Source organism: Engraulis encrasicolus, chromosome 17, assembly GCF_034702125.1.
Source record: "Engraulis encrasicolus isolate BLACKSEA-1 chromosome 17, IST_EnEncr_1.0, whole genome shotgun sequence".
NCBI lineage: Eukaryota > Metazoa > Chordata > Actinopteri > Clupeiformes > Engraulidae > Engraulis > Engraulis encrasicolus.
Window position 1 is genome coordinate 44745151 of NC_085873.1, and position 6931 is coordinate 44752081.

General features: G+C 38.0%; 1 long non-coding RNA gene across 1 annotated transcript; it reads right to left on the bottom strand.

Moving 5' to 3' along the window:
• Positions 1-868: 868 nt before the first annotated feature.
• LOC134467512 (uncharacterized) lies at positions 869-2526 on the bottom strand. The gene is made up of 3 exons (XR_010038596.1): positions 2349-2526; positions 1428-1500; positions 869-1031 (listed from the first exon to the last, which is right to left on the bottom strand). It is a non-coding gene; the product is annotated as an uncharacterized LOC134467512 (long non-coding RNA).
• Positions 2527-6931: the final 4405 nt, after the last annotated feature.

Genomic DNA, 6931 nt, shown 5'->3' on the forward strand with positions numbered 1-6931 from the left:
TAGATTGGTTATGTTTAACCAATCTTTGACCAATTTGTTCGATTAATATGTGTCCGACACAGATATTGGTTAAAATTTTAACCGATTTGCTTGGTTAGATGGACACTGCAATTACTTCACTCCAAATTAACAGTTTCAAAGCTATATCAATCATAACCAATAACCAAGATTTGAGTTTGTTTTCACAAAGTTTATTAACAATTTAATTTCAAAAGGCTTTAAAGCACTGATCTGAAAGGATGGGGATACAGTAACTTACAGCAATCTGTTCCTTCCCAACACTGATGATGGTAAAGTTGTGTGGACACAACAAAAAGACAGGCTGGTATTAAGGGACATTAAAAAAAAAAAAAGAAAAATCAAAAGCAGAGGTAACATTTTATGCTTGGTGAGCCGTTTTCAACGAAAATTCAAATTACAAATGCATGCATATCCTGTGACTATTACTTACTTACAAAACGTTAAGGTTGTGCTTGACAACAGGAGAAAACCTCAGAGTCAACATGATCTTACTTTAAGTTATATTCAAAGAACAGTACATTTTTGCAAAACAAGGAGGCAAGTATCACTTAGAATGGCATACAATGCTGTTTCTCCAGTACCAGGCAAATTACCTGAATTTGCATAGGATGCAGTCTGCATGTCAGTGGAATCAGAAGTAATTAAAATATACATGGTGTGGAGTGGTGGTGTCTGCGTAGATGTTTAAAAAAAATGTCCAGTGACTACAGAGCAACTTGAAGTGAGAAATGTTCCAGTACCTTGGCCCACTTGTTGGTTGCGATGGTTATATCGTACACATATTCAAAAGAGGCAAAAACAGAGTTAAACTGTGGTGGATATGCCAAGTCACACACCCAGTAGAGCATGAAAAGCTTGTCACTGCGCAAGTCAGGCAATCAGCAACAGGAATGGTTACGTTATCATCCATGGCAGTGATGACACTGCCGTGTCAAACTCTCGCCTCCTAGTAGTGGGGTCCTTGAAACCTTCTCAGTGTCAGTGCCGAGGGATGCAAAGTTGGTTCCAGTCTGAAAGAATTTTTAAGATTTGAGAGAGAGAGAGAAAGAGAGAGAGAGAGAGATACATCAATGGTGCTTAGCCCCATAATGCACGCCATACCATCTGAAACATGCTGAAATAGTCATTGAAAGGTTTATTGCTAGTACTACTCTACTATGACATAACATAGGGCCTTTAGTAATGCACTGCGACTCAGTAATTGCCATTCTGGTAACCACAAAATTTATAACGCCCTGTTTTAACAGGTTATATAGAAAGCTTTACTCTACTGAGTGAACGGTATAAATCATGCAGTATCAGGAAGCTTAATTAACACCAAGTATAGCCAAAATCAACAATGCACACAACTATATCGTGACTTGTTCTTTCTAAATAAAGGTTAAAAAAATGTCTGGCAGACGTACCAAACTTGGCATCTCCAGAAAGCGTGAAAATTTCTCAAAGATGTCACGCATGGAGGGGGAGTCCTCAGCGATCCTGAAAAATACAACAAATTGAGAAAATGTAACCCAAATACTCCAATCAATGAAACGGTGGGCTCAGTGTCATAGGCCTAACAGCAGAAGGCACCAAGGGTGCATTTGTAAACTGCCGCTCTGAGCACACAACAATTGGTAATGTCATGTATGAGCAGTGTTGGACAAAGTAAAAGTAAAAGTTAAAAAAAAAAAAAAACAGTTTCTTTCCAACACAGGTAACTTATCTGAGTAAAAAGTAGACCAATGTACTTGTCTTACGATGAGCTGATTTTGCACAGGTTGGATTGAGTTTGTGGTGGGTTCTTGTTAGGTTTTTATTGCTTTTCAGTAATATCACAGTCTATCTCAATAGGTAGGTATACTGGAGCAAACGGTGTAACAGCTATGTAATATCATGTGCTACTGTTGTAATTACACCACAAAAGTACTTTTACTTTGTCCACCACTGTGTACGAGTGTGTTATTCAGACTGTTAGATAGTAGACATTTGAAACACACATTTGGTGCAGATTTATTAAAATTTGCTTACCGGTACATTTAGAAACTGTTTTTTTTTTTTCAGTATTTTTAGACATGGTGCTACAAAGGGGATCAATGTACTGTAACCAGGCAGCTGCCATCCTTAACCCTGTAGTGCAGCGTTATGGCTCTATGTAATGTCATAGCAATGTTGTTATGATGTATTTAAGCATTTTCAGCAAGTGAATAGGATTGCTGGCGACCTATCCTCTCAAAATAACACACAAGATGAACAGGATACATCTCTGATTAACAGTGTGTGGTTCAAACTGTTAAGATATTTGAAACACACATACATGTGGTGTACATTTGTGAATGGTTGCTAACCTTTAGAAATTCTGTCAATGTTCAGAAGCATTTGCAGACATGGTCCAGGGGGCTCAAGTACGACCAGAGAGCAACCATCCAGCAATAAGGATATCTTCTCAGCTGCACACAACATTAACACACAACACACAACATTAATTTGCATCTCATATTGACAGCATGAAATACATAGCATGTTTAGCACTTTGACTTTTATAAAATACATGGATTGGTTTTGTGTGAATTCATGAACTTAAACTCACCACTTGCAACAGTTTTTATTTCTCTGAGGTACACCACACCAGAGGAATCACTCCATGTAATCAGCCAGCTTCCATGTAGGATCCTTCAGCAATATTCTGTCATCTGCAAAGCAAGACAGCACAAAACATGAACATGATTATGTATCAATATGCCTAATTATTACACAAAAATAAAGTTTGAAAAATTATAACACCACCATGACACAATAGGTTGAATAGGCCAACAATATGAAACATCTATAAGATGCATTTCTTAAATTGTTTTCATTGATCATTTTCCCACACGGATTGACACCAGATGGCTCAAAGAATTCAGTGTGCTAAGCTAGAGGGCAAAAAGAACAGATTATATCTTTCTGGATATTTTACTCATCACTTGAAATGAAATCTGATGCATAGCCCACTTGTTAAGACCTCTAAAATCACTAGGCCTACTAGTAGATCCAAAAAGGATGGGCAAAGAAATCTAAATATTTATTGCAGTAACCATACAAATTAAGCATCTTTGATCAAGCCAAAAATTAACCCTATCGCGCCGGATGCATCATATATGTCTCATCAAATTCAAAGCCCTCTCCACGCTGACACACAAAAAAATCGATCTGAAAAACATCCTGCGTGTCATTTCCAAACGTCCTGCAGTACACGGAAACCGCCACAAGAGAGCAGCGGTCGACAACAAGTTGACCACAGCTCGGCGAAAAACAGGAAAATGGGGTAGAAGCGGTTTCCCTGACCGACGCTGAGATTTCGTCAAATTGCATAAGGTTTGTGTACAAATTTCCGAAATATAACTCTACATCCTTTAATTTGAACACTTGCTTTGTGCAATTAAGCAAGGAAGAGTTTATATTTTTACACCGTGTTGCAGAGAGATCGTGCTAAAACTGATGAGACATATAAGCACCATCCGGCGGTGGCAGGAAGTCAGCCATCAATGCATTTGCTCCATAGGGAAACTTACAAAGCATACCACGACGATCGTTTAACAAAACACACAAGTTGTTTTACTTCAAGACAAAGATATTGCCTTAAGAAACAGGTTTTACTTGCAATTTTGAAAATGCAATGCAAAATGTTGAAATTATGATCTCGTAAAAAATGCATTGAAGTGAATGGAGAAATGGTCCAATTGCAGTAATGGACCCATATATTCAAATTACACATCAAAAATGAATAATGATCTATATTACACTCATAAATAGGTTGTTGAGCATTCGATCAGCTATGTTTTTACATAGATTTTAAAAAATTACCCAACCAGGCTGTGGGAAATGTAAAATATGGTCCTGCTAAAACAAGGATAGGCTTTAAAAAAATGGCAGGATCTCACTAAATATTTAAAGATAATCCTCAAATTAAATTGTCTGACAACTTTTTTAAATTAAAAAAAAAGTTGTAAATGCATTAAAAGTCATTTTTCAATGGTCATGAAATTGGAATTTTCATTCATTAAAAGCCTGATGCATCATATATGATGCATTAAAGTGGTAGTTCGCTATTTTAGACATTAAGCCCTGTTTGTGTGACTTCTGGGGTGAAGTAGAGATGTTCTCATCACAATTTTGACATTTGGTGCTGACCGGAGCATTTGGGTATCCAAGACTGCAGCCCCCCACCTTTACATTGACTCCAATAGAGCACTCAAGCAATCGATTATAAAATGGCATTAAACTTTTGTTTGAGAAGACATGGAACTCACCGTGTGGTCAGTGGTAGACAGCGATAAATTGACCCGAAAATTGCAGCGAAATATGCCTTCTAACTGTTGTTTAGCATTTGGCGGACCTATTTTTCCCCAGACGTCGTTGAATAGTAGTAGACATCCAGCCAGTAGGTAGCGATAGTGTGTTGTTTATGTAGACATCAAGGAGCGAGGTAGAACGGCTATCTTTGAGCGGGACTGGCTACAAAAACTACAGATTGCATACAAACCATAGATAGTAACGTAAACAAACGCACCCCCATTTCCGGTCGCGCGGAGTAATACTAGTCAAACCAATACAATCAATGAAGACGGACAATAATGAATATATCTTCTCTGGAAGCATATTTCGCGGTGATTTTCGAGCCAACGTATCGCTGTCCACCCCTGACCACTCGGTGAGTTTCATGTCTCTGCAAATGAAAGTTTAATGCCATTTTATGATCGATTGCTTGAGTGCTTCATTGGAGTCAATGTAAAGGTGGGGGGGCTGCCGTCTTGAATACCCAAATGCTCCGTTCAGCACCAAATGTCAAAATTGTGATGATAACATCTCTACTTCACCCCAGAAGTCACACAAACAAGGCTTAATGTCTAAAATAGCGAACTACCACTTTAAATATCTCAGCGACCTTAACAAAATTTTGAATTTTTTTTTACATTTCTTATAAGGGACCAATATTGAAGCAAATTCCAAAAAATTAGAATTTTCTCTCATTGCTTTCATGGTTCAGGTTTCACAGGGTTAAGCACCCTACACATCTGGGTGTTTCTGGGCTCATTATTTCAGGAGAAATCTGTCAAATAGGTAATGTCTATTTATTGAAAAGAACACGATCTGATGGCTGACAGTGGTTTCTCCCTGAACAGAGAGAACAGCCCACAGAGTTGGCAGTAACAGAATGGGACAAAACAGCACACTGTGTGCACAATAACAAGTTCAGAATCAGTTTACTTACTCACTTCCTTTACACAACGAACAGGGAAAGGCACATGTGTTAAAACATACTTCAGAGCAAGTGTTTAGTCAAAATGAGTTCGTTTCTAACAATAAAAATCAGGCATAAGTTGTGGCTACTTCAAGCTTCTGAGTCAGCTAAAAGATAAGCTGATGTTGCTAACGAACTTCTAGCTAGCTCTTCTCTCTGGTATTTGTGTTTTACTTTGGCTCAAGTACATTAACTGGATATCTTCAGAGAATAATTGTACTCAAAGGGAGTTCGTTTCTAACAAAAAAAAAGACTTTAGCTAGCTAATGTTGCTAGCGGACAAGAGATTCATTATTCAGTTTGGCTAGCTCTAATGTTGCTAGCGGACATTTAGCTAGCTCTTAACTTTGGCGCCAACAGGCTTACAACACTAACTTGGCATGTTGTAACTTCAGAACAAAATTATATTCAAAATGTGTTCGTTTCTAACAAGAAACCAATATTCAGTTATGAATACATCGGGCTATTTCAAACATCCCTCAACAAAGGCAACATGATTTAACCGTTAGACTATAGCTAATTGTTGCTAGCGAACCACCTCATCATGCAGCGCTAGCTCTTTCAGGTGAAGAGGCCGGCGCAAACAATCTCTGGCCGGCGGGGAAGCACTCCCTTCGGCCCTCCTCCAGAAACCACTGATAGCTATGTTGCTAGCGGACATTTAGCTAGGTCTTGACTCTGACATGGGTGTTGGCACCACTGGACAAGTTTTATAGCTCTTTCGGAGCAAATCTATATTGTACATTTCGTAGAGTTTGTTTCTAACAAAACACAAACTTTCCAACAAAGTTGTGAAAACAACCTAGGGCTAAGTTAGCATACCGGTAGTTATAATAGTGGCCTGTTAGCGGAGGTATGGTCTGAAGACAAATTCATTCCAAATTACCATCCTGAACAAGAAACTGTTTCGTTATTCACTGTATATTTGTCATGGTCTTGAAATTATTAACGAAACATTGAAAATAAACGAACTTACCTCATAAAGTCTTTGAATTTCACCAATATCTCAAACGGCTTTCCTGCAGCACCAAGATGGCGGCTTTGTCAGAAAATTGAGAAGCAGAGTTACGTACTTGACGTTGAGCGTCAGACCTGCGTCAGTTACCAATCTCTTAGTTAACATTTGCTTAAACAATGATATTGGTCATTTTTCAACCAATCAGTTATTAAAGTTAACCAATATCTTTGTTAAATCAACCAATTTGTTCTTAACCAATGATATTAGTTGTTAGATAACCAATTTGTTTGTTTAATAGTTACCAATGTCACAGTTAATTTGACCAATATTGCTTCAACCAACGAGATTAGTCATTTTTTTAACCAATCTCTTTTAAGGGTGTAGTGGTGTGGATTGGCACTGCCCTCGATCACGATTCGGGAGGTAGTGATCCGATTCGATTCTATGCGATTTGATCTGATCCTATTCAACTCTACAATGCATTGCGATGCATTAGAATTCTACTGAAAGCAAAGCAAATGTTTCATCAGTAATGATGAGGCAATACAAGTAGTCAGCTACTGAGCAACAATTTATTGGCTATTTCTGTATCAGTCTGGATCAGTCTGGATCAATCTTGCAATGCTTTGAAGTACTTTTATTTAATGTCACATTCATTTGCTCTCGAAATATCCACAGAAGTAATTGAA